Source organism: Lotus japonicus, chromosome 6, assembly GCF_012489685.1.
Source record: "Lotus japonicus ecotype B-129 chromosome 6, LjGifu_v1.2".
Taxonomy (NCBI): domain Eukaryota; kingdom Viridiplantae; phylum Streptophyta; class Magnoliopsida; order Fabales; family Fabaceae; genus Lotus; species Lotus japonicus.
In genome coordinates this window covers 31,993,033-32,019,768 of record NC_080046.1, presented here as the reverse complement: position 1 = coordinate 32,019,768, position 26,736 = coordinate 31,993,033, and the positions used below count along the sequence as shown (strand labels likewise).

The window sequence follows — 26,736 nt, the reverse complement described above, 5'->3', positions numbered from 1 at the left end:
TGTGATGGAATTGTCCGTCGCTAACTACCTGTCATTTCTATATAAATTCCCTCTCTAATTTATCAATGGTAGAGAGGGATAAAATCCGTCGCTAATTTCCCACTGGGTAAATTACAAAAAATTTTTTTACCAGATTTTTTTTCCCCTGTGCAATAACAATTCAATTTGAAAATTTTCCCCAAATTGAAGTAATTCAAAATATACTATTGATTTGAAGTTTCATATCTAATATATATCATGTTCATCAACATACAGAACCGTAGTAGTGAATCCATACATAGTCATGTTAAAATGTCAAGCATAATTAAAAACATAGTATCAAATACATATATTCATCTAAATCAAATACCATCCAAATCATCCTCTAATTCTTCATCATCTATGTTATGCTGATATGTAGGTGGTTGTTCAATAGAGCGTGAAGCCAGGCTTTGAGGAAAGCTCTCCAAGAATCTGTCCATGTATTCAAATTTTTCATCATATGTCTTCATTTTTCCCTTTAGCTTCTTGTTATCCTCTGTTAAAGTAGAAACAATATTTCTCATTGTCTCATACTCTGAGGGTGAGACGCCATGAGATGATGTGGCCTTAGAACATTTGAACTTTCCAGCCTCTACACCTAATCCATAAATCCGCCCCTTCTTGTTCGCACCCCCAACAACCTCTAAGTAGATGTCATCATTTGATTTTTTGTGGGCACCATCTTCATTCTCCTGTGAGTCTCTTGCAGCAATTTGTGTTTCAAAATCAACCTTCACATAAGATTTAGATATTAGACATTATGAAAACTGAAAACTACAGCAGTAGGACAACTAGAAAAATCTCAGCCATGTTTAGATGACAAACAATCTGCCTGTCAAATACCATGCAGCTATTTTTGCACCTACAAAAGGGTTGTGCAAAGCTAACAGTAGCTAGTATATTTTAGAACCCCATAGAATACATGCTTCTGATGGGCGATGGTTGTTTGGTTCCATAATTAACCCTGAATGGAAGACTGATCTCACATGATCACATCTATCTATAACTATACAAGGTTAAATTTTAACAACTTTACATGACTAATGAATCAAAAAATAGCTAATATATTTTAGAACCCCATAGAAACACACATAATCTAAATGTCACCCTTATTACTTCTTAGTGATGTTATTTGATATTTTGACAGTGACTGAAACAACAATCTTGACAACATGACCTTGATTACCAAACAGCCCAATCCTCCCAAAGCTGGCAAAAGTGCTGTTAAGGGTTGCATTCAAGAGACAGACAAGACTTGCCTTTCACCATTGGCAATTCACTTCCACTGAAACCCCAAAAAGGAGCATTCCAACCAACACTGTAAGTTTCATTCTCTGCAATTTTTAGGACTGTCCTCTGCACTATTCTAGATTGGTTTAGCTTTGATAAAGTGATTGAGGGCAAGTTCAGATCAGGACCAAGTACAGTGCTGTTATAGCTCCCACAATTTTGACCAGTGTAGTTTAGCACCACTGGAGCTGAACCATTGATACCACACAAAAATGACATGTAATCATCATAAATTTTACAAAATATAGAAACTTACCGCAAACTGCTCTGCTAATGGGGAAACCCATTTTGTGGGATCATTTTTTAGTTTGTGAGACCTTTCAAATAAGTCCCAATGATCAGGTTTCTTTTCAGTCGAATTTTCCTACATAAAAAATGTAAACTTGTAACTTATCGCACATATCCAAGAGACACTATTTGTCTCAAAAAAAAAATTAAGGTAAGAGTTACTTACTAATCTCCTAAAGTGCTCAGATGAAGGAATCGATACTTAATAAAATCATGAATTCCTATAATGAATTCTTCAGTCACATGCCTATCACAATCCAATCTTATCCATCCATCTCCTATTTTCAGGCACATCCATGCTTCTAACACACAAACACATTAATCAACCAATAAGTATTAGTTCAGTCAATGAAACCCTATTACTTTAATCAACCAATAAGTATTTCTAATAACTTTCCTGGTGTTATATATACATATACAACATATGCTTACTTTAGGCTTACTTTATTATGCTCTGATTATTTCTGGGCCTGTTAAATTTAATGGTGTACCAAATATTAGTAGCTGCTATGAAAACAACATAGGCTTACACTTTTGTACTCTAATAATTATACAGCATAGGCTTACACTTTTGTACTCTAATAATTATTTTCAGAATATCCAAGTACTGGGGTAGAAAGTGAAAACATCACAAGCCATGATTACAACCATGATTAACTAAAATGTTTTGTAAAGAGGATGAAAAGTTGCTTCATTTACAGTGCAATTTTCACTAAAAAGAGGTCAGAGCTTTTCTCACTTGAAAAGAATAATCAAATAGTTAAAACATATTATAATAATAACCTCATCACAGTTGTCACCATACTGAATTGAGAAGAAGACAGTTAGTGACAGATTGAGAGAAAAAAAACCTTGATATTAAAAGTTGTACTGGTTCCTCTTGGCTTAGTGTTCTGGTTCTGGCAACAACTGGATCTACAAGAAGAACTAACTGGTAAGCCTTCATGTCATCAAAAATTAATTATGCAAGGGTAACTGAAATAAATATGACACAACATGTGAACTGATTCGAGAGATTGCATCAATGTGACTGAGACAAGTCAATTACCAAAATAAGTTAATCAAGCACTGCCACTCTGCCAGTATATCACACTTCTCAACATTACATATTAAAAAGAAGATTGATGAGCTTGCTAATGATAAAACTAAGGAGCCTAACACAACAAAACAAAAATACAACAGAAACGAAGACTAATGATAAAACTAGAAGCATAAAACTTATAATGTAAACAGGAAATGTTTCTACTCAAAGCAACCCAGTTTAAGCATGTTACTCTCTTTTTACATCTAAAAGATGCCTTCTCTAGTCCTATCTGCACCATAGCATGAATGAACAAGGTACAGAAGATAGAATACTTCAAACAGGTAACACCATTTCTACAATGTGTTTCATGAGCAAGTAATTTCACAATTGAAGTAATTTCACAATTGCTACATTCTGTAATAAAACTATTCTATGGAGTAATGATACAACTAAATATGTTAATTAATCCCTGTTTACATCTTAAATAAAACTCGTATTTTGTGAACTGAAGCACAACTTCACTAGAAAGTAGAAAAGATAGAAACAAATGTTTTAAATAACAACACTCTCCAAAGCTGCCAAGGCACGGCTGTCCTCTCTACCCAGGAAAGATTAGGACCCATAAAACACCACTGGCAGCAAACCAACACAAATCAACATATGAAATGAATCTATATGAAATGTTATAGCATTCCCATAGAGTATCAGCTCTGAGATATGCTCTATCTTTCCCATAAAGCATTTGGGTGAATGAATGTATATGAAATGTTTTACATTGTATTTTAAACAATCAAAATCTGAAAGGAAAAATCACAAATATTGAAAAACCCTAAAAACAATATCATACCTCTTGTTGTTCCTTGTGTTGCTTTTGCCCCTTTTCGTTTTCTTTACCCCTTTTCGTTTTCCTTAACTGGCAACGGAGGATGAGGGCGGCGGCGGTGGAGAGGAGAGGAGAGGAGCTTTCCCTTAAGCTTATTGTGGTTTGTGAGCGACAAGCGGTGGAGAAGAGAGGGCTGCGGCGGCCATGTAAGATTCAGACACGCGTCGGGAAGGTGAGATGAGAGGAGAGGGCGGAGAGGGCGGCGGCGGCCATGTTCAGACACGCGAAGGGAAGGTGAGATGAGAGAAGAGGGCGGCGGCGGCCATGTGAGAGGTTTCAGTGCTTGGAAATGGTAGTGTGCGAGCATGAGGGATTGGTTAAGTGTTTGGAAATCTTTTAACCTATTAGTGTTTATAAAGTTAAATATATTTAATTCAAAACATATAACATAATCATGTAGTTCAAATGGCTAAGGCAGTACCTTTGGCAGACAAGACCCAGGTTCGAATCCTGGAGAAAATTATTCATTTTTAAAAACAATTTATTTAGCGACTGAATTTCTGTTACATTTCCGTCGCTAACTTCTTACAAAATTTACCGAGGGTATTAGCTACGGTACAAATCCGTCGCTAATTTGCAATATAAAATATTAAAATGGAATTAACGAGGGAATTAGCGACGGAACAACAGCGAGGGGTAAAATCTGTTGCTAAATATTAAAACTGAATGTTTATTTTCAAAGCGCCGATCCGTCGCTGATTCCGTCGCATTCTGTCGCTATTAGTGACGGATTTCTTTACCTCGCTAAAATCCATTGGTAAATCGCGTTTTTTTAGTAGTGGGGATCCCTTCCGCGCTTGGCTGCGGTGGTCGGCACAAGAGCACCCGCCCTCTTTTCTCGTCGGACATAAGCCTTAATTCCTTTATCTACCTCAACATCGGAGTTCAACGGTTCCACTCTATCAAACACTCTTTGGGTGGTTTGACCAGAGTCTGATCAGTTAGTCTAGTAACAGTTTAAGCTGGCAGTTAGTTAGCATGTGGTTGTTTGTTAACTAGCATGTAAGTTAGTTATACATAGCTATAAATATGCACAGCTTCTACATACCAGAAATTAATGCACAAGATTTCTCAATCACAAAATTTCTCTCAATTCTGTTTTTTTATGGCTGATAAGATCCATCACACCTAACTTCCTCGAGATACTATAAAAGTATATATGTAGCGTGTTGGTGAGTTCAAACTCAACGTTACTTCTACTTTACTACTAACAGTACTACAAGGTTACAATATATTAATTCTGCTCACACAAACAGAGAGGAAAGTAATCGGCACAACCGGGAAAAAGAAAATTAAGCTATGATTGATTTGTATGAATTCAATGTTTCTCCGGGTATAAATGTTTCATGTAGAGAACTAAATATATGAATATACGAAGATAAAAGAGAAAAGTACTATGATATGTTATGTAACGTGACATGAAGAAAGAGATAAGAAAAAATGTTTATACGAATATTGTTACTGTTATGACGTACAAATAGAGACCATATATGTTTTACACAACTTTTTTTTCTTTTCAAGAAAGGCAAATTTGATATACTGTTCTATTAAAGCCACGAGAAATGACGTTAAAAAAAAAGGTCACGAGAGATGAATGCAATCCATGTAATAGTAACAATCGAATAGCATTTATACATGCAACCAATGCCATGTTAGTAAAGGCCCAATGAAATTTTTGAGAGATCAAGGCAACATAAAACTCAACTAAGTGATTGAGGGTTTGATTTTCAACTCTTGTGAATCGGGAAAAAAAAATCATTGGTACCGCTTAGTCTGCTGAGTGTGAGGCAAAAGATTAATCTCACAGCTACCCACTATGAGATACTTTAATTAAGAGGAAAAAAAACTGAATAATATACATCATGTTTGCATCAACTTCTTTTTTATAAATCAGTTGTCATCTAATAATAGCTTCTCCATGGAGTCAATTTTGAATTTAGAATCAATTTCACAAGATTTTTTCCAAACATGCTCGGAATAAGCTATGAATGACAGTGTAAATTCTCTGATTCAACACTAATTAATAACATCTGGGAATTTCTTAGGACAATTACTGACATTGAGGGATGCTCTGCAGAGAGGGCAGTTAGGATGTGCACTGAGCCACATATCCAAACAATCAGAATGATAGGCATGCTGACATTCTGTTAACACCTTCAGCCTTTCATTATCTTGGAAAAGACCTAAACATATGCAGCATTCTTTCTTCTCAGCACCACCACCAACTATGCTAAAGCTCTTGGTGGTTGAAGAAGGGAGCATAGTGTGGTGGCTTTTGTACTCAACCTTAACCCATTGTTGATCTGGAAGAGGAGAAATCCCCATGGTGGTGGCCGGTTGATGCGAGAAGCGACGACGACAAAAGTGGATACAAAGGAACAATGAAGGGAGAAAGATGAGGATGGCAGTAAAACATAGTAGTAGGAATAGGCCCTGGTTATATGAGTGGAAGTTTGAGCTGTTTAGCTTGTTGAAGATCCAATGATGATCATCAATTGTATAGCGATATTCAGAGGCCATATTTGATGGCTGCAGGTTGAATTCAAATGAAGGTGAAAAAGATGAAAGATATGTGTAGAGGACTAGAGGCTTTAGATAAAAAAATGTTAGATTGGAAAATTAATAGTACAAGATAAATATGGCCATACCTTGCAGGTAGTGGTAGTTGCTCTCAGGGAATGTAGGCATCATGAGTCCTGTGTAAGGTGGTTGGGAGCATTTGTTTTCATCACTTTCTTACCAGATAGGAAAATACGATGATATCAAAAGGTGAAAATTTTAAAATTATAAATAGTGAAAAGTTTAAGAAAATAAATTGTGTGAACTAGTTATAGGAAACTAAGGCCTAACAAAGCTTGAACCTATAATATCAGCTACCATTTTATAATTCTGAATTGTGTTGTTTTCTACAACCAAGCCAAACTATTAGAGCATTACTATTTACTATATATCTCATCCTCATATATGAAAGTGAAAATACTATTGAGCTCCAATCCAAAGGGCAAGGATCCGAAATTAGAGTTCTTGATCAGTCACATTTAACTCAACTAAAAAAATGAGTTAAGACTTAACGCACGTTTGGTTTTACGTTGAACTCTAACGGAAATCCAAGGTTCCTTTCAGATTTCGCCCGTTATGAGGAATCTAACGAGCATTCTCAAATTTCAATGCACCGAATGTGGTTTTCAACTGAAAACCATAGATGCCTCATGCAACCAGCAGATAACCTGTTTTGCTCTACTCAATCAACCTGTAAGGTGTTCTTACAGTTTATGTATTTTGTGCAAACTTAAATAATAATTTAGTGTGTCGAAAATGTAGAAAGAGCTAGTGTCTTCGATTTCCACGAAACAGAACTTTAGTAGTACCCAAACGGGTAAATAGCCAAGTTGGTCCCTGAAAGTGTCCGCCGCCTTCAACTTCGTCCCTAAACTTTCAAAATGACGCCCGTGGTCCCTGGATGTGTCAAATCTCCTTCATCAGTAGTCCCTCCGTTAAAAAATGTTCACGTCCGTTAACGGAAGTGTGACATGGTTTTTTTTTTTAAAGGCCGATGCTGGTGTGGCATTTAAAACCAGAAAATAATAAAATAAAATAGTTAAATTGAAAAAAAAAACAACTTCAGAAAATAAAAAAAATCTAACCCTAAATTAGTCTTCAATCATCTCACCCTCTTCATCATCACATAAACACCTCACCTGAACCTCCTTCCATTCCCACCACTGCTATCGTTACAAAGAAGAGAGAAGACAAACCGACCAGCAAACAGAGCGTGTGAGAGGAAACATGGACGCAAAAATGGAGTCGATCTCCGTCCAGGAAGCGCCCACACGCCGCCGGGGAGAGAACGAAGGGTCAAATCGTCGGCGAGAAGGTCGAGTCTAGGTTTCCCGGGGGGTTGATACAGTTTGTGCGCTTTACAACTGTTCAGCTGAATTAGGCTCTCACCTCTTTTTAAATTGTGGAGTTTCATGGAAGATTTGGATGAGAATTGGAGGGTGGCTGGGATTTCTCTCTGTTTTTCCACTCTTTATGGGAGACCATTTCATCCAGTGGTTGGAGTGATTTGGAATTTAAGAAATGGTTTGGTGTTCTGGGAGGAGGCTTTTGATCATGAAAAAGCAATTGATCTAATCCAATTTCAAGTTTGGTTGTGGCTCAAAGTGAAGGGGAAAGATTCCATGGTTTTTTTTTCCGATGGTTTGAAAATCCAATTGCTTGTTTGAGCTCCTTGTCTATCAGATAATTCCATTTTGTTTCATTTGCTACATTGTGGCACGGGTGGTGATGTGGATATAATTGTAAAGGATCTAGAATTTCATCAGGGAGGTTGAAGATATTAGAAGAAGGAATGTTTTTGTTCAAGGAAATCTTTCGGTCATGTGACCTTCATCAGGTAGTAAATGTTGCGGCTTTGTATTTCAAGAACTTGTCAAGATACCTTCATTTTAGGATACATTTCAAGGGGGGTGATCTATCATTGGTATATATATCTCATTCTATGTAAGGTGTTGCAGCAACTTGCTGATTTCACTCATTTGTGCAATTCCTTTCATGGATTTGCTTTACTCATGTATTTTCACTTGTATTAAGGGCTTAGGGCACCCCTTGTGCTCCCTTTAATACAATCTTTGCTTATAAAAAAAATAGAGAAAGTGGGCATGCTGTGTTTATGTGTTCTTGGATTGGGAGTGGAAGGGTTTGTTTTGAATTCCATCTCTCTGTTTTTTCTAGTTCAATTTTATTGGGTTTTTCTCTAGGTTTAAATTTGTCTGTGCTGCAAGAGACATACCATCTTCTCAATGATTTTGGGTTGAAGGATTTTGGTTTTTGGAAGGGAAAAATGGTTGTGGTGAGGGAGATTGTGAGAGGGAGGGGATGACAGTGGGAAGAAGAAGAAGGATGAAGAAGATGGAGATGGAGAGAGGGTGATGGTGGTGGGGAGAGGTAGAGGAAGATGGGGAGTGAAAGAACTTGTTTTCAACCATAGGGACTACATTGAAATTTTTAAAACTTTTCCAACATTCAAGGACTAAATTGAACCATTCCTAACGTTTACATGTCACATCAGCCTCTGCATCTACAAAAAAAAGCCATGTCACATGCACTTCCGTTAACGGACGTGAACATTTTTTAACGGAGAGACTTCTGATGAAGGAGATTTGGCACTTCAGGAACCACGGACGTCATTTTGAAAGTTTAGAGACGAAGTTGAAGGCGGCGGACACTTTCAGGGACCAACTTGGCTATTTACCCGTACCCAAACATATCCTTAATCATTACACATGCATAGTCAGAAACATACATAAAGAGAAGCATAGACAAAGCTTAAAGTTTACCAATAAAGATTTGTCTACACTCTACACACAAGTACACTAGCTTCATCCTCCCTAGATACACAACATAGGCCTACTATAACTGTTTTTTCAACAACTAAAAACACCACACACTAACTAACGAGTAATGATATATACACACCTCATTTTTTAAACACTTCATTTCCACATCTTTTATTTCTATCTCTCTCATCTTATCATCTATCACATCTCATATTTTCTCTCTCTTACTTTTTCTTTTCTTCCTATCTTTCTCACCATTCCACCTCTCCACCTCAAAAGAGAGGTATGGATAGGGTTGGCAATGGGCCCCGTGGGTGCGGGTTTGGCCATTCCCATACCCAAACCCAAATTCAATATGGGTGCAAAAGTTAAACCCAAACCCAAACGCCTGAGTTTCGGGTTACCCGAACCCAAACCCAAAACCCCATGTAAGCACCGAACCGGCAAAAAGTCAAAAATATCGATCCGGAAGCAACATGTACATAAGGGAACAACATGAACATAAGCTGATTATGAACATAAGTCTACTTATTAACTTTAAAGAAAACTCTACTTAGTAACTTTAATAATATATATAAGGGCTGGAAATTACATGTATAAGGTTTCGGGTTCGGGTTCGGGTTTGGGTGCGGGTTTAATCAATCCCACACCCAAACCCAAACATGTTTTAAAATTTGGGTGAAACCCAAACCCAAAGAAATTTGGTTTTGCACGAAATTTCGAGTCGGGTTCGGGTTGGGCCCCGCGGGTTTGAGTTTTTCTGCCATCTGTAAGTGTGGATGAAAAATTATCCCTAACTAACATTCCTAATTAGGTTCCACGGCACAACCAAACACCTGCAAGCAAAGAGAATTAAGTAAGATAATTTCTAACGCAACAAACGGTTAGAGAAACTGTTAGCTCTTATTAGGAAATATTGGAAGATACAGGACTAAATCAAATGCATCTTTATAGCCCTTTTCATATGCATCCCCAAAGCCTTCTTCATATCCATCATTATAGTCCTTTTCATATGCATCTTCATTGCTTTTTTATGGCAGTTTCTGTTCCTCATTTCTCTTACCCTTCTGCTCCAGCTGCTCCTCATAGATCTTACCCCTGGGCTCTTTATAGCTAGACTCTCCCATACTCTTGAAAAGATCATCAGTATCCATCCATGGGCATGTCATTGTTTCAAGGATTTTTTGACTGTGCTTATATGAAATAATGCAAAGGAAATAAGTGAGTAAGTAGCACTTAAAAAAAAGGGAATGATAACTGAGAAATGTGACTGAATAGAAAACTCTATTCTTAGGGTTTCAATCGGGGATGAAATTAAAACTAACCCCCAATAAACCTATTGTATTGTACTCGCCATCATCAAAACTATTCTCAGCGACATGAGTTGAAGAAAGAAGTTCATCCTGATCTCTACATTATGGTTGTTGTAAAGCCAATGTATGCTACTCGACAACCTAAAAGGGCACTACTAGTAGGGTTGAGATATCGCAATGAACCCAAAGCAATGCTTTAGGGACAATGTCCACATGTCTACGGGAGGGAGGGATTTCCAACCTGGCTTCTTTGATAGCCACCTCTGCCACTCTTTCGTCATTTTGAACTCTGGGTAAGCCAAGTTTGCGCCTATGGATAATGCAGTTTCCACATTTGAATGCGGACTAGGTAAGCCTCTTAAGTCAAGCTAGGCATAAAATTGCTCAAAGGTATGATTGCCTTGCAGAGTCCATTTGTCCCAATTTGTCTAGCTCTCACCTGAAGAATACTCCATAACTCTTGCTGGTTCTGGGACGATTCTACGGAAATTTGCAACCCCCAGGTAACCATCAGATGACAAGTGAATGTTTGAGTGCCTATAGTCTTCTAAATGGTGGCCACCGCCCAAAACTTTGTACAGCTCAAGGTAGACACAACCAGTGACAATAGAGATTGAGGTTGCAATTCCAGGAGGATTGATCTGTCCAAGCATGTTTGAGCTCAGGAGGATTAATGTGCACTATATTTTTTTTGTTTCTTCCATTCTTCTATAGTCTATAAAATAACATAAATTACATAAGTATTTTATTGGTAGGGGTTGGGATTTGCCCTTCTTTTTTTCTCATAAAACAATGATTCATCCGCTTTGGTGAAAATAAGTAGTGGTAGGTGAGATATATAATATTAAATGAGATATGAGGAGAGATATTTTGACTCCTGGAGTAAGTTAAAAAAGTAACTCCACATCCTGACCCTAAATTTTATTAGAAATTAAAGGGTGGGATTAAAATTTAAAAATTGTCACGTGATCCTCTCCCTGATTCTTACGTTCTTCTTCACAAAGCCAATATTTTTTTGAAGAACATACAAAGCCAGTATGAAAACACAGGAAATTGCACAGAACACCATGTCCTCCGAAACGACATGTCACGGTGTGGGGCTGCAAAGATTATGATTTCTTTGATTGATGTAAATTTCTTGATAGATATAGGGGATCCAGATCTTGTTATTGTGTTAGAAATGGAAACAGATGGAAACATGTTAGACAGACAGGGGAAATGGACCATTGGCTTGGAAAGATTATCTCAGAACAAGGGAGAAAAGGAATTAATCGTATTTCTTTAGTCATGAAAAACCTTTCTGCAGTAGCAAAAATTAGTTTTCGTTTAAATCCTTTTCGAAAGACTCATCCAAGATGAATTTCATAATGTTCAAATATTTGGGCATATTGCCAAGTGGGTTGATCACGTATCTGTAAGCGACAAGAATAGATGTGCTGTTTTGCTAGGTTGGGTGAGGGGATAATCAGGTGCGGCGGCTCCAAGTTGAGGAGCAATTAAGAATCCGATGAAAATAAATTGAGGGTTTTTGAGTTTCCACTTTTCAGGTTTCCTCTCAAATTTTCACGAAAAGAAAAACAAGGGAAAGAGGGGTCACGTGACAATTTTGAAGTTTCAATCTTAGCCTTGAATTTCTAATAAAATCTAGGGTCAGGATGTGGAGTTACTTTTTTAACTTCCACTCCTGGAGTCCAAATATCCCTCCTCATGAGATATATATCGAAGAAAATAAGATAAATAGCTAGGTTTGTAAAACAACAACAAAATTGAAAACTCTCAAACGCTAGAAACAAAATATTAGGAACAAAATTGAAAACTGTCATCATGTTTTGTACACTCAGATAAATATATATTGGTTGTTTAATAAAATACAATTGTTATTTCCATCACGATAGTATCATGTTTGTGCACCCGGACCAAAAAAAAGGTACCTTAACCCGGTGTAATTGAGAAGGGATAGAGTTGATATCAAACACCGCCATGGTTATTACAAATTTGTTCACATAACACAAACCCCTCTCACCGCGAAATTCCTCTCCCTCTTATTCGCAAAGCGGAAGAGAAATAGGTTTGGGGATACCTCACGAATTTCGACATAGTTTGGGGCGCCCCGCAGACTGATAAGGACACTATGGAACACACGAGTCGTCTGCGCAGCCAGCCTCCCCATAGCCCACACGTTTACTGCCAATATTGGGTCTAGCGCTACTATCCCAACGTTGAGGACATCTAACTCGGAACCACTCAAGGCCAATTGTTGGTTGCTATTATCAGCCATCAAAGAAAAACTTGCCAGAGGAGCAAAACGCAGATGTGATAAACGCAAAAGAACACCACTACAACACAAAGCCCTTGCACTGCAGCTAAAACAATCACCGGAATTGCATGCACAAGAACGTACCTTGTAAGACCCAAGATTTTAAGCTTAGGATCAGTGGAAGAGATTTCCATTTACAATTAGGGTTGATGTATTGTGAAGGGAAACCTGAACTAGAGTTTACCAAATGAAATAAATTTATGAAGGAGAAAGTTCAGGAAAAGTCAAAGGATTACATCATGATCGATAAAAGTTATAGTACGATCGTTATACGCTTAACCTAGGTCAGAAACCCTAGTATATAGCTAATTTTCACTTTTAGGCACGACGGAAGTTAATTCCAAAAATCTTCAGAGAAATGTTAGAACTTCTCTTTTTCCATATATCACAATCGTTTCGAGGCGAAACTCTAGGATCTACGAACGTCCGATTCCAATCATCGGAAGTTTGCCGAAAACGAAACCCTGGTTTTTCAAAACCCTAGAATTTCTCGACAATGAAGACTTTTTTCTATTCAGAGCTTCAAATGAATATTCTACACGCGTACACCCATTTCTCTTGATGATTTCAATCTTTCTTCCGAAGGAAGTTTTCTATTCCGACATTCGATGCAAAAAGCAACTTATCGGGTAAAATAGTTTTATACCGACTATGCATTAGTTGCCAAAAATACAAGGAGACCTCTTTATAGTTTTGGAATTCTTTTGCCAAAACATATCTATTAATTCACGGAGAATGACGCCGGAAAAATCAGATTCGCGAAACTTTCATTTTCCCCCGAATTTCCAACCTTTATATATAGCAAAGAAAGGAAGAAAAACTCAAATTTTCCTCCATTTTCTTCATCAAGGCCGCGAGTTCTACAAGGGAGGGAGAAGAGAAGATTTTCTTCATCGTTTGCTTGATCGTCGATCAATCAGTTGCTACTTCAAGGCTTCGAGGTATAGTCGCTAATCCTTACCTCCGATCGCTTTTTCCAAAGCTTTTCTGTAGAGTTTTCTGAGTGGATAGTTTATGGGTTTTTGCAAAACTATCCTGAATCTTTCATTTCTGATTCTAAACCTCTTCCTTATGTGCCCAAGATCACTTCTGCCGGGTTAGATTTTCCGTTATGTCGCCGGAATTCCGCCGGAATCAATTTTAGCCTAAAATACCCATTTTTGGAGTTTTTGGTGTAAAGCTTCAACCTTTAGGCTGAAAACTATCGCCTTAGCTTAGTGCTAGTAGGATTAGTTGTCATAAACGTCGTTGGTGACGTCCCTGCAAAATTTTATTTTTGGGATTTCAGTTTTGAAAATCCTAAGTTAAAAATCATGACCAAAATACCCCTGCGACAGTTTTTGATCCGATAATTTTTCCGAGTTCAGAATACCCTTAGTTACGGCTTATGAAAGCATAGGAACCAAGTTTGATCGAAGAAAAATCGAGTCTCCTAATTACCTAAAGTGGCCGAACCTATTAAAGGGGGAGGAGGAAATTTCCTTTTCCGAAAACTTGTCTTTTCGCGCTAGATTATCGTACCTTAGAGTATAGATTACTTCGAGTAACCTTAGTAAGTATCGATAGCTTAGTTTTCGATAGATTCTGATAGTATTTCTGTGGTTTTGCTCTAAAGGTGATTTTGAGGAATCCCCAGAGGAGCAAGCCTTTGATTGTGAACAAGTGTTAGGAGATCGTCCTGGAGAATCTACAGGTGAGGGCTTCTCACTGAATCTCTAGTTAATACTTAGGGTCGATGCTTTCGACATTGTTTACTGTTTATGCACTGGATTGTGTGTGATTGGAAAATGTTTTCTGAGGCTTCGGCTGACAATGTAGATGATTCATCTACTGAATGTTTTTGAGATTGACTTACATGCTATGTGCTATGTGGGTAATCTAGGATGTGTGGTGCATGCTTTATACGCTAAGTGTTAAGTGTTTATGATGAGATTTATGGATATATGACATGTTGTTGATTGTGATGATTTAAATATGCTTTGCACTAGAAACTGAGATTCTGAATGGTGAGGATAGCGGGCAGGTCATGCCGATTTTATTTTGAGAGTTTTGGAGGAAGCTTGATAGGACGAATGAGATTCGGGCCTTGTTATGATGTTTATGGATCGAGACATTCTCTGGAGTCATTTGGGGATTTGGAGATCCCGAGAACTTATAGGATTTGCGATAAGACTAAAAGGATATTATTTTGAAAAGAAAACTCATAAGACATTAAACAACCTCTAAATCTTTTAGTAATGGCGTTAACCACGAAAGGAAGCTTTGGATGCAAATCTTAGTTGTGGAAAGCGAGAAGTGTCGTCGGATCCCAAGTAATGAGAATGTTAAGAAGTTGTGAGTATGTTGATACTCCTATGCTCTGGGAGCAGTTGGTTTAGCCATCCACGGGATGAGCCGAGAAGCTTCACTGAGGCGTGAGACCTTGTGAATGCGGGATACTCCACTGAGGCGTGAGACCTTGTGGAAAGCATGGATCTTCACTGAGGCGTGAGACCTCGTGAACAGCATGGAGCTTCACTGAGGCGTGAGACCTTGTGAATGCGTGATCTTCACTGAGGCGTGAGACCTTGTGAGAGCGTAAAACTTCACTGAAGCGTGAGACTTCGTGCAAGTGTGTAAATTCACTGAGGCGTGAGACCTTGTGAAAGCATAAAACTTCACTGAAGCGTGAGACTTTGTGAATGTGTGAGACTCCACTGAAGCGGGAGACTTCGTGAGAGCATTGATGACTCGAAGAGTTATCGTGAGTGGTTGCACTCATTTTATGATTATTGTATTTTGTCGCAGAATCGACTTTTACCTTAGGGTAAGCTTTTAGAGACATTAATTTACCTAGAACACGTGGCGACGTGTCGAGTGAGGTCGGAGACGTTGTTTGGTTAATCATATTGCATTCATGCATACATAGGAGGTTAATACACGGCGTGATACCGGACCTCGGAGAATTCCAAATGTTGTCGGTTTCCAAAATGGTCATAAGACCCGGAATGCCGTGTAAGAGCGTTTATAGACGTCTCTTGTAGCAGACCGAAATGGCAGACCTACGGGTTTACTGCTGATCTGACTACCTTTGTGTGGTGTAAGAGGCACGCGGGCCGAAATGGTTCCACCGTGGCTGGTGTCAGGGCTGATCCGTTTGATGTCCATCCCTTTCCGGAATGCATGTGGTTAACTGGGTTAACCTGCATATCATTTCATGCCACATGCATACTGACTTAGTGATGAGTGTGTTTGATACTTGTTAGTTCTACTTGATGCATGTTAACTGTGTTTTACTGTCGTTATATTCTTTGTGGAATAATGCAACCCTAGGATGTTATCCCTAGTTATAAGCCTAAGTGGCTAATCTTTTAATGGTATCTATTGGTGGTATTATTTATATAATTCTTTGGAGTTGACCCTCGCGTCTTCTGTGTGTGTTTTGGCGAACAAACGCCCTTTGTCAGATCTCTTTGGCGGGCTGATTCATGATGGTTCATCCTTCGGGAGGAACTAGGGTTGAGATGCAGGAACTGGAGCGTATCGCGGTTGCGAGAGGAGGACGGATGGTGTATGTAGACTAGGTCGTTCTGGATTTCGAATTCGGACGACGATCATGCTAGCATGTAGGATTGAGTGTTAGTGTGAGCTCCTCGAGATGGGATTAGTGTAGGAGTAGAGTCCTAGCTCTGAACATCATTTGTTCCTTTGGGAACAGGGTAGTTTCCCACCTATAGCTTTTTGTGTGGTTTCTTTACGGGAATCACAGGGAGTTGGTTGGACTTAGGAGGTCTTGTTTTAGGCCATCTGGGATGACTTATTCTCAGTTTTGAGGGATGGTGTTGCGGACACTTCACCTTTTTATTTGGTTTGTACATATTGCCTACGGGCGTTACAGTTTTCTTTCCGTCACTGGAGGTTACTCGTGACGAGGTTGTTACTTACAGCGGGGGCTGTTTATATATTGTATATTAGTTTTATTACCTATTAGTGTAAGGCCCAAGTTTTAACGCTTTGGATAAGTGAATAAAATAAAAGAGTTATTTGATTAAGATAAATTTGGGAAGGAAAAAGGTTCAGGAAAAGTCCAAGAATTTATCGAAAAACCGAAAGAGTTATAGCACGACTAACATACGCTTAATCCTAGGTCAAAGGTATTAGTGAATAGTTAATTTACGCTTTAGGACACGATGGAAACTAATTCCAAAAATCCTCAGAGAAATGTTAGAACTTCTCTTTTCCGTCCTTAAACAATCATTTCGATGCGAAATCCTGGAAAGTACGAACGTCAAATTCCAATTATCGGAACTTTGCCGAAACGGAATCCCTGATAGTTCGAGAAAACCTAAGATCGACAGACGATGAAGACTTTTTCTATTCGGAGCTGCAAAAGAAGATTCCACCCGAGTTCTCCTATTTCTCTCATCATTCCTAATCTTTCTTCAGAAGGAAGTTTTCTCATCCGACGATCACTGCAAAAAGTAGTTTTTCGGGATAATCCGACTTACACCGACTTATGCCGATTTTGGATCTTTTGGTTTAATTCCAAGAATCCTGTTTTGAGTTCTGGAATTCTGTCGCCAGAACCTATCTTAGAATGCGCAGAGGAACGCGCAGGAAAAATCGGAATCGCAAAAAAATCTTTTTCCGCTTTTTCCAAAACCTATAAATAGCTTGAAAATTAGATTTTTTGCAAAAACATACCCATTTCCCCTCCCCAAACCCGCGAGCACCTAGAGAGAGAGAGAGATCCGGATCTTCGTCGTTTCTTGCCCGTTTGCTTCACCGATCGTCACTAATCGAAGACCTCGAGGTAGGTAAACTATACTCTCCTTCGAATCGTCGTTTCTGTCCACTTCTCCTACGACTTTCTGAGTTCAAAATTTTGAGGTTTTTGAAAAACTGTTCAAATACGCTGATTTCAGTGTCTAAACTTCTTCCCTGCATGCTCCTGAGCGTGTTCTGCGGATTAGATTTTGTCGAATGTCGACGAAATGCCGCCGGGATCAATTTCTACCTTAAATACCCATTTTTCGGCAAAGTCGCAACCTTTACGCTCTAATCTATCGACTTGGCTTAGTGCTAGTAGGATTTGTCGTCATAAACGTCGTTGTGGACGTCCCCATCCAATTTGTTTTTCAAAAATCCAATTTTGAAATTTTGAGCTAAAAATAATGACCAAACTACCCCTATATCAGTTTTCGATCCGAAAATTTTTCCGAGCCTAGAACCGTCTTAGTTACGGCTTATGTTAACCTAGGAACCAAGTTTGATCGAAGAAAAATCGACCCTCCCAATTAAAGGAAGTGGCCGAGAGCTATATCAAGGGGGGGGAGAATCCGATTTTTCGAAAACTTGTCTTAACGCGTTAGATTGTCGTACCACGGAGGTAGTAGTGTACCGTGTAACCCTAGGACTCTTTGATTGCTGAGTTTCTGACTCTTGGTGTTGATTTCTGTGATTTTTGCTTAAGGTTCGTTTGAGGAGATTCCCAGAGATCAAGGAGAAGAGCTTGAAGAACATTTTGAGGAAGAAGCTGGAAGACCCACCGGTGAGGGCTACTCTCTGAATTACTAGATAATGCTTTAGGTGTCGACAAGTTCGACTTGATTTATGTGTTATGCACTTAATTGCTAAATGTCTGAATTGTTCTCTGAGGCTTCGGCCGACCTTGTTGAGTAATTGATGCCATGATATTGTGTGCTAAATGATTCACATGCTATGTGCTACATGGTTAACTTAGGATGTGTTGGAATATGCTGTTTATGCTTTTGACTGAGCTGTTTTATTTATGCTATTCCACTTGTACCTGAGATTCTGAAGAGTGAGGTTTACGGGCAGGTCATGCCAAATTTTTATGAGATTTTGAGAGAGTTTTAAAAGGACGAACGGAGTTCGGACCTTGTCATGCTCCAATGGATCGAGACCTTCTCAGGGAATTACTTGGGATTATGGGAACTTTGAAACTCATAGGGAATACGATAAGACTAAAAAGGAGCTATTTTTACAAAGAAAATTCATAAGATATTAAACAACCTCTAAACCTTTAAATAAAGATAACAATCTCGGATGCAAGCTTTGGATTGAAGTTTAGTTTTGGAGAACGAGAAGTGTCGTCGGATCCAAGTGTTGAGAAGATTGCGAGTTCTGGGTATGTTGATACTCATTCGCTCTGGGAGCAGTTTGTTTAGCCATCCAAGGGATGAGCCGAGAAGCTTCACGGAGGTGTGAGACCTTGTGAATGCGTGATACTCCACTGAGGCGTGAGACCTTGTGGAAAGCATGGATCTTCACTGAGGCGTGAGACCTCGTGAACAGCATGAAACTTCATTGAAGCGTGAGACTTCGTGCAAGTGTGTAAATTCACTGAGGCGTGAGACCTTGTGAAAGCATAAAACTTCACTGAAGCGTGAGACTTTGTGAATGTGTGAGACTCCACAGAAGCGTGAGACTTCGTGAGAGCATTGATGACTCGAAGAGTTGTCGTGAGTGGTTGCACTCTTTTGTTTATGATTAATTGTATTTTGTCGCAGAATCGACATTTACCTTAGGGTATTCTTTTAGAGACTTTAAGTTATCTAGAACACGTGGCGACGTGTCGGGTGAGGTCGGAGACGTTGTTTGGCTAATCACTTGCATTCATGCACTCATTTTGAGGTTAATACACGGCGTGATACCGGACCTCGGTGGATTCCAAAATGGTCATAAGACCCGGATTTCCATATTTAGGACACTACGGTGGTCCTCAGTAGCAGACGGAATGGCAGACCTACGGGTTCACTGCTGATCTGACTACTTTTGTGTGGTGTAAGAGACGCCCGAGCGGAATGGTCCCACTTTGGCCGGTGTTAGGGCTGACTCGATGGTGTCCATCCTTCTTCCGGAATGCATTTTGTTACCCAGCATTGCATTTCATGCAACATACATGCTGACTTAGTTGCTGAGTGTGATTGGTAACTGTTTATCCTATTTTTGAGGCATGCTACTTGTTTTTATGGTTCTTTATATTCATTGTGATACATGCAACCCTAGGAAGCTATCCCAAAACTTATAAGCCTGAGAGGCAAGTATTTATTATCCTATAATTATATCTGGTTTTATTAATTATATAATTCTTTGGAGTTGACCCTCGCGTCTGCTGTGTGTGTTTGGGCGGACTACGCCATTTGTCAGATGAGTATGGGGGATTGGTTTACCATGGTCAGCCCCTCGGGGGGGACCAGGTACGAGATGCTTGATCAAGACGACCCAGGTGCATGGGTGGTCGATCCTGAGGGCCACCGTGCGACCTACACCGGTCGGGTCATGGAGGACCGTGTCGACCGATTCGGACGCTTGACGGAGGGGGTGATGAGGAGGCACATAGTGAGCTTCAACCTGCCTCCAGGTGTACACTGTGGACCCGGCTTGGGAGGACCTCCACCGCCACCATCCCCTTCGGATGATGAGGACCCCTCTGAAGAGGTGCCAGTAGGTGGGGCTTCGACGGAGTCTAGTCCGTCTACTGCTGCTGCTGTCGTCGCGGATCTCGTTCCGGGCCCCGAGCCCGAGAGGCCAGTGCAGGAGCGCATTAGGGTGGACAGAGAGGGCAGTGTTGAGTATGTCGACTTAGTCGTCCTGGATGCAGATTCGGATGACGACCGCGCTAGCATGTAGGATCGAGTGCTAGTGTGGGCTCCTCGGGTAGGGATTAGTGTAGGAGTAGTGTCGATGCTCTGACCGTCATGCTTCAGTTTTGGGGACAGGGTAGTTTCCTACCGGTAGCTTTTTGTGTGGTTTCCTATGGAGATCACAGAGAGCTGGTTGGATTTAGGGGGTCTTTTCTTAGGCCGCTGGGCCAACTTGTTCTCAGATTTTGAGGTTTAGTGTTGCGGACACAGTATTTTTACCTTGGACTGTACATATTGCCTTCGGGCGTTACTCTCTTTCTGTCACCCGTCACTGGAGGTTACTCGTGACGTGGTTGTATTTAGCGAGGCATGTATATATAGTTGTATAGTAGTTTCTTTTATCTTTTGTTGGGGAGTTTATTGCTTTCTGTCTTTAGTTATATTGTCGAAAAAAAATAATTCACGTTTTTTCCGCTTAAGTATTTCTTTTGGTTACTAAAGTGATGCCACCGAAATCGGGGTGTTACATTTTGGTATCAGAGCTTAGTCGAGTCTTTTGGGAGTCTTGGGGAATAGGTCTTCTGTGCTAGGTTGTGTGACTCTGCAAAGAGTAAAAATTGATTGTCTGCCAAGCGATTTTTCGCTTAGAATTGTTTGAAGTTATTGCTTAATCATATTGTATAGTTATATTAGATGCTATCTTATGATGAGCACTAACTGTTTGTTAATTTAGCAGAACATGGTGAACGCTAACCAACTAGCTGAGATGATGGCCACTATGGCCCAAGCTGTAACTGCACAGGCAAACGATAATGCTATGAGGCGTGCTGCTGAGGAGGCACGTGATCAGCACCAACGCAAGAGGGAAGTGACAATGGACCAGAACAGAGGCCTGAATGATTTCAGGAGACAGGATCCACCTAAGTTCTCGGGGGGTACTGACCCGGACAAAGCGGATCTCTGGATCCAGGAGATTGAAAAGATCTTCGGTGTATTACAGACTGCTGAGGGGGCCAAGGTGGGAATGGCAACCTTTCTACTGTTGGGTGATGCTGAGTACTGGTGGAGAGGCGCCAGAGGAATGATGGAAGCAAACAACTTGGAAGTGAATTGGGTTTCGTTTCGTGCTGCTTTTCTGGAGAAGTATTTTCCAGATAGTGCTCGGGACGAGCGTGAGTCGCAATTCCTGACACTTCGTCAGGGTAGCATGTCCATCCCGGAATATGCTGCCAAGCTGGAATCGTTGGCCAAGCACTTTCGATTCTTCCGCAATGGGGTCGATGAACCCTACATGTGCAAGCGCTTTGTGAATGGGCTGAGGCCCGATATTGAAGACTCGGTGAAACCGTTGGGAATCACTCGTTTTCAGACTTTGGTTGAGAAAGCCACTGAGGTGGAGATAATGAAGAATAGGAGACTGAACCGTGTTGGAACAGGAGGGCCGATGAGGTCGGGCTCTCAAAATTTTCAAGGCAGAGGGAGATTTCAGAGCAGGAGGCCGTATCAACGTCCTGCAGGTAGAGGAATTGCTTCAGGATCTTATAGGCCCATGGTGGGTACTGCTGGAGGTTCTGGAGGTCAGACTGTGAACAGGGAGATGACCTGTTACAGATGTGGGCAGCCTGGGCACTATGCCAATGCTTGTACTGACATGAGGCCTAAATGCTTTAACTGTAACAAGTTGGGGCATACTGCTGCTCAATGCAGAGCACCCAAGACAGAACCAGCTGTTAACACTGCTCGTGGGAAGCGTCCTGCTGCCAAGGCAAGAGTCTACACCATGGATGGTGAAGAAGCTGAAGGGGTTGATGGTCTGATCAGGGGAGACTGCGAGATTGACGGTAATCTCCTAACTGTACTTTTTGATTCCGGAGCAACGCACTCTTTTATCTCTAGGGAATGTGCTGCTAGATTAAAACTTCCCGTTACTACTTTGAGTTTCGATCTTATAGTTACCACACCTGCCAAAACTCTACTTGCCAATACTGCATGCATGTATTGCCCAGTAACCTATAGGGATAAAGTTTACCATGCTAACCTAGTGTGCCTAACTCTCAAGAACCTAGATGTTATCCTAGGGATGGACTGGTTGTCCCACTATCATTGTCTTCTGGACTGCAGCCGAAAGAGAGTGGTATTTCCCGACTCGGATCTTTCCGAGTATTTATTCGCCAATCAGATCAGCGTCTCTCTGAATGAAGGATCTCAAGAGTATTCAGTTTTGTTAAATTTGGAGAGCAAAGGGAATCCGGAAGTGAGTAATATTCTAGTTGTGAGAGACTTCGCGGATGTTTTTCCTGGCGATGTACCTGGTTTGCCGCCTGTACGCGACATTGAATTTGCTATTGACATCGTACCGGGAACAGGACCGATTTCGATTGCACCATATCGGATGGCACCTGCGGAATTGGTGGAGTTGAAGTCTCAACTTGAGGATCTTCTGTCGAAGGGATTCATCCGACCAAGCGTTTCACCTTGGGGAGCACCCGTCTTATTGGTGAAAAAGAAGGATGGGAAATCTAGACTTTGTGTCGACTATCGACAACTGAACAAAGTGACCGTCAAGAATAGGTATCCGCTACCTAGAATTGATGATTTGATGGATCAACTACGAGGAGCTGCGATATTCTCAAAGATAGACATGAAGTCGGGTTACCATCAGATCAGAGTAAAGACTGAGGATATCCAGAAGACGGCATTCCGGACTCGTTATGGACACTATGAGTATCTAGTGATGCCATTTGGGGTGACAAACGCACCTGCTATCTTCATGGATTACATGAACAGGACATTCCATCCGTTCTTGGATCGATTCGTCGTGGTGTTTATCGACGACATTCTGATCTACTCAAAGAACGCTGAAGATCATGAAGGGCACTTGCGTCAGGTTTTACAAGTGTTGAGAGAGACAAAGCTGTACGCCAACCCTTCTAAGTGTGAATTTTGGCTCGAAGAGGTAAAATTCTTGGGCCATGTGATCTCTAAAGAAGGTATAGCTGTGGATCCAGCAAAGGTAGAGACGGTGTTGTCATGGGAACGGCCAAAGACCGTGACTGAGATCAGGAGTTTTGTCGGTTTGGCGGGATACTATCGTCGCTTCATTGAGAATTTCGCCAAGATCGTTGGACCCTTGACTCAACTTACGAGAAAGGATCAACCTTTTGCATGGACCGAAGCGTGCGAAACTAGCTTTCAGACAATGAAGGAACGTTTGACGACGTCACCTGTACTCGTCTTACCGCAACCAGAGGAACCGTATGAAGTGTACTGTGATGCTTCGCATCAAGGTTTGGGATGTGTGCTGATGCAGCATCGGAAGGTGGTGGCTTATGCTTCACGACAACTGAAGACTCATGAGAAGAACTATCCGACTCATGACTTAGAACTTGCTGCCATTGTGTTTTCGTTGAAGATCTGGAGACATCACTTATATGGATGCAATTTCACCATATTTAGTGATCACAAGAGCTTGAAGTACTTGTTCGACCAGAAGGAGTTGAACATGAGACAACGACGTTGGATGGAGTTTCTCAAGGATTACGATTTTACCTTACATTACCATCCTGGAAAAGCTAATGTTGTTGCTGATGCATTGAGCAGGAAGATGCATATCTCGTCAATGATGGTGAAGGAGCTGCAACTGCTGGAACAATTCCGAGATTTGAGTTTGGACGTAAGAGTATCCGAGGGAGAACTGAGGTTCGGGATGATCAGGATTACCAATGGATTGATGGAAGAAATCCGAGACCAACAGTTACAAGATGAATTTTTACTCGGAAAAAGGAATTTGGTAATTCAGGGTAAGGACCCGGAATTCAAGGTAGGAAGTGACAATATCCTACGGTGTAAGGGTAGAGTTTGCGTACCTAACAACCCTGACTTAAGGAGGTTGATAATGGCCGAAGGTCACAAAAGTAAGTTGAGCATTCACCCTGGAATGAAAAAGATGCATCAGGACTTGAAGGTGAATTTTTGGTGGCCAGGAATGAAAAGACAAGTGGCAGAATATGTAGCTGCATGTTTAACCTGTCAAAAGGCGAAGGTGGAACATCAGAAATCTGCGGGTATGCTACAAAGCTTGGATGTACCTCAATGGAAATGGGATAGCATATCGATGGATTTTGTCGTGGCATTACCAAGAACTCAAAAAGGATATGATTCGATTTGGGTAGTCGTGGATCGATTGACTAAGTCGGCTCATTTCATACCTGTGAGAACTACGTACAACGTGGATAAGCTATCAGAGATTTATATAGCTGAGATTGTGCGACTTCATGGAGTGCCAACAAGTATCGTTTCCGATAGAGACCCGAAGTTTACTTCACATTTGTGGGGAGCTCTTCATGAGGCTTTGGGAACGAGGCTGAGATTAAGTTCTGCTTATCATCCACAGACTGATGGGCAAACTGAGAGAACTATCCAATCATTGGAGGATTTGCTACGAGCTTGCGTGTTAGACAACAAGGGCAGTTGGGATACCCTATTGCCACTGATTGAATTCACATATAACAACAGTTTTCATACGACCATAGGTATGGCACCGTATGAGGCATTGTATGGCCGCAAGTGTAGAACACCTTTATGTTGGTATCAAGATGGAGAGAATTTGTTAGTAGGACCGGAACTTCTGCAACAGACAACTGAGAAGATTAAACAGATCAGAGAGAAGATGAAGGCTTCTCAGAGTAGACAGAAGAGCTATGCAGATCAAAGGCGCAGAACCCTGGAATTCGAAGAAGGAGATCATGTGTTTCTGCGAGTTACCCAGACTACAGGAGTTGGTCGAGCAATCAAGTCAAGAAAGCTGACGCCAAAGTTCATTGGACCTTATCAGATTACTCGTCGTGTAGGACCGGTAGCTTATCAGATCGCACTACCGCCTTATCTATCAAACGTTCACGATGTATTCCATGTGTCACAACTGCGGAAGTATATTGCTGATCCGACGCACGTCATCGAGCTGGATGACATTGAGTTGAAGGATAACTTGTCTTTCGAGACACCGCCAATCAGCATTGGTGACACAAGGATAAAGCAGTTGAGGGGAAAAGAGATCGAGTTAGTGAAGGTTATTTGGAACAAGGACACCGGCGATGCGACGTGGGAGCTGAAGGAAAAGATCAAGGAACAGTATCCAGAACTTTTTACTGACCCTTAAGTTTCGAGGTCGAAACTTTCTTTTTGGAGGGTAGTAATGTAAGGCCCAAGTTTTAACGCTTTGGATAAGTGAATAAAATAAAAGAGTTATTTGATTAAGATAAATTTGGGAAGGAAAAAGGTTCAGGAAAAGTCCAAGAATTTATCGAAAAACCGAAAGAGTTATAGCACGACTAACATACGCTTAATCCTAGGTCAAAGGTATTAGTGAATAGTTAATTTACGCTTTAGGACACGATGGAAACTAATTCCAAAAATCCTCAGAGAAATGTTAGAACTTCTCTTTTCCGTCCTTAAACAATCATTTCGATGCGAAATCCTGGAAAGTACGAACGTCAAATTCCAATTCTCGGAAGTTTGCCGAAACGGAATCCCTGATAGTTCGAGAAAACCTAAGATCGACAGACGATGAAGACTTTTTCTATTCGGAGCTGCAAAAGAAGATTCCACCCGCGTTCTCCTATTTCTCTCATCATTCCTAATCTTTCTTCAGAAGGAAGTTTTCTCATCCGACGATCACTGCAAAAAGTAGTTTTTCGGGATAATCCGACTTACACCGACTTATGCCGATTTTGGATCTTTTGGTTTAATTCCAAGAATCCTGTTTTGAGTTCTGGAATTCTGTCGCCAGAACCTATCTTAGAATGCGCAGAGGAACGCGCAGGAAAAATCGGAATCGCAAAAAAATCTTTTTCCGCTTTTTCCAAAACCTATAAATAGCTTGAAAATTAGATTTTTTGCAAAAAAATACCCATTTCCCCTCCCCAAACCCGCGAGCACCTAGAGAGAGAGAGATCCGGATCTTCGTCGTTTCTTGCCCGTTTGCTTCACCGATCGTCACTAATCGAAGACCTCGAGGTAGGTAAACTATACTCTCCTTCGAATCGTCGTTTCTGTCCACTTCTCCTACGACTTTCTGAGTTCAAAATTTTGAGGTTTTTGAAAAACTGTTCAAATACGCTGATTTCAGTGTCTAAACTTCTTCCCTGCATGCTCCTGAGCGTGTTCTGCGGATTAGATTTTGTCGAATGTCGACGAAATGCCGCCGGGATCAATTTCTACCTTAAATACCCATTTTTCGGCAAAGTCGCAACCTTTACGCTCTAATCTATCGACTTGGCTTAGTGCTAGTAGGATTTGTCGTCATAAACGTCGTTGTGGACGTCCCCATCCAATTTGTTTTTCAAAAATCCAATTTTGAAATTTTGAGCTAAAAATAATGACCAAACTACCCCTATATCAGTTTTCGATCCGAAAATTTTTCCGAGCCTAGAACCGTCTTAGTTACGGCTTATGTTAACCTAGGAACCAAGTTTGATCGAAGAAAAATCGACCCTCCCAATTAAAGGAAATGGCCGAGAGCTATATCAAGGGGGGGGAGAATCCGATTTTTCGAAAACTTGTCTTAACGCGTTAGATTGTCGTACCACGGAGGTAGTAGTGTACCGTGTAACCCTAGGACTCTTTGATTGCTGAGTTTCTGACTCTTGGTGTTGATTTCTATGATTTTTGCTT

General features: G+C 40.6%; 1 long non-coding RNA gene across 1 annotated transcript; it reads right to left on the bottom strand.

The window, feature by feature from the left end:
- Window positions 1-206: 206 nt before the first annotated feature.
- Window positions 207-3,838, bottom strand: LOC130726436 (uncharacterized). The gene is made up of 5 exons (XR_009014860.1): window positions 3,471-3,838; window positions 2,451-2,514; window positions 1,766-1,901; window positions 1,568-1,675; window positions 207-752 (listed from the first exon to the last, which is right to left on the bottom strand). It is a non-coding gene; the product is annotated as an uncharacterized LOC130726436 (long non-coding RNA).
- Window positions 3,839-26,736: the final 22,898 nt, after the last annotated feature.